The sequence below is a fragment of the Notamacropus eugenii genome, chromosome 5, assembly GCF_028372415.1.
Source record: "Notamacropus eugenii isolate mMacEug1 chromosome 5, mMacEug1.pri_v2, whole genome shotgun sequence".
NCBI lineage: Eukaryota > Metazoa > Chordata > Mammalia > Diprotodontia > Macropodidae > Notamacropus > Notamacropus eugenii.
Window position 1 is genome coordinate 236,725,388 of NC_092876.1, and position 2,480 is coordinate 236,727,867.

A 2,480-nucleotide genomic window follows, 5' to 3' on the forward strand; every position below is an offset into this window, starting at 1 on the left:
AAGGAGAAAATACTACAGGCAGCCAGAAATAAACCATTCAAATATCGAGGAGCTACAGTCAGGATCACACAGAACCTTGCAGCTTCTACATTAAAAGATCGAAGGAATTGGAATCCAATATGCCATAAGGAAAAGGAGCTGGGACTACAACCAAGGATCAACTACCCAGCAAAGTCTAGCATAACATTTCAGGCAAGGAGATAGTCATTTAATAAAGTAAGGAATTTCCAGACCTTCCTGGCAAAAATGCCAGAACTAAATAGAAAATTTGATCTTCAAACTCAGGTCTCAAGAGAGGCACAAAAAGGTAAACGGGGAAAAAAAAGAAACAAAAACTTGTTACTCAATTTGGGCAAACCATTTACCTCCTTATAAGGGAAGATGATATCTGTTAATCTTGAAATTGTACATCTATTATGAAATATAAAAGAGATATACATAGAGAGAACAGGTTTAGAGTAAATGATGTGATGATAAAAGTATGATTTAAGTGTGCGAAGAGATTTTAACATGAGATGTGAAAAGGAGGAAGCAGAAAATGGTAAATTACATAACAAGAAGTACAAAATTATAGTAGAGGGAAAGAGGGAGGGGGATGAGCATTGTTTGAGAGGTACTTTCATCTGATTTGGTTCAAGAAGAGAACAATAAGCTCAATTAAGTATATAATTCTAACTAGCTCTATAAGGAGTAGAAGGGGAAGTGGGAAGAAAGGGGAGGGGAAGATAAAATGGAGAGAAGAAGTAGTAAGGGTAAATGAGAGTAAAAGGGAGGAGGGCTAAAAGAAGGAAGGGAAGGCTGCAGGAGGTGCTGGTGAAAAGTGAAAATTATTGAGGAGGGGAAGGGAGATGGGAGAATTAAAAGCACAAATGGTGGGAAAGAGGATGGAGGGAAATACACAGATTGTAATCATAACTGTGAATGTGAATGGAATGAACTCTCCCATAAAACAGAGATGGATAGCAGAATGGATCAAAAGCCATAATTCAACAATATGTTGTTTACAAGAAACACATTTGAAACAGGGGGATATACAAAGGGTGAAGGTAAATGGTTGGAGCAGAATATATTGTGCTTCAGCTGATGTAAGAAAAGCAGGGGGAGCAATCCTAATCTCAGACAAAGCAAAAGCAGAAATAGATTCAATCAAAAGAGATAAGGAAGGAAACTATATCCTGCTAAAAGGCACCATAGACAATGAAGCAATATCATTACTAAACATGTATGCTCCAATTGGTATAGTATCCAAATTCTTAGAGGGGAGGTTGGGGGAGTTGAAGGAAGAAATAGACAGCAAAACTATAATAGCAGGGGACCTCAACCTCCCCCTCTCTGAACTTGATAAATCTAACCTCAAAATAAACAAAAAAGAGGTTAAGGAGGTAAATAAAATTCTGGATAAGGCAGATATGATAGATCTCTGGAGAAAACTGAATGGGAATAGAAAGGAATATACCTTTTTCTCAGCAGTACTTGGCACATATACAAAAACTGACCATGTACTAGACATAAAAACCTCACAGTCCAGTGGAGAAAGGCAGAGATAGTCAGAGCATCCTTCTCAGATCATAATTCAATATGTAATAATGCATATGTAATAAAAGGCCATGGAAAGATAGACCAAAAATCAATCGGAAACTAAATAATCTAATCGTAAAGAAGGAGTGGGTTAAACAACAAATCATAGAAACAATCAACAACTTCATTCAAGAGAATGACAATTATGAGATAAGCTACCAAATCTTATGGGATACTGCAAAAGCAGTTCTTAGGGGAAGTTTTATATCTTTAAATGCCTACATAAATAAAATAGAGAAAGAGGAGATCAATGACTTGGGCATGCAGCTGAAAAAGCTAGAAAAAGAACAAATTGAAAATCCCCAAGTAAATAGCAAATTAGAAATACTGAAAATCAAAGGAGAGATTAATAATATTGATATTAAGAAAACTATTGAATTAATAAATAAAACTAATAGTTGGTGCTATGAAAAAACTAATAAAATTGATAAACTTTTGGTCAATTTGATTTAAGAAAGAAAGAAGAAAATCAAATTACTAATATCAAAAATGAAAGGAGTGAACTCACCTCCAATGAGGAGGAAATTAAAACAAATAATTAGTAATTACTTTGCCCAACTTTATGCCCATAAATTCGACAATCTAAATGAGATGGATGAGTATTTTAAAAAATACAAATTGCCCAGATTGACAGAAGAAGAAGTTGAATACTTAAACAACCCCATCTCAGAAAAAGGAATTGAACAAGCCATCAATGAACTCCCTAGGAAAAAATCTCCAGGGCCAGATGGATTTACAAGTGAATTCTATCAAACATTTAAAGAACAGTTAATTCCAATACTATATAGACTATTTTTGAAAATTGGGGAAGAAGGAGTCCTCCCAAATTCTTTCTATGATACAAATATGGTTTTGATACCTAAACTAGGAAGAGACAAAACAGAGAAAGAAAATTATAGACC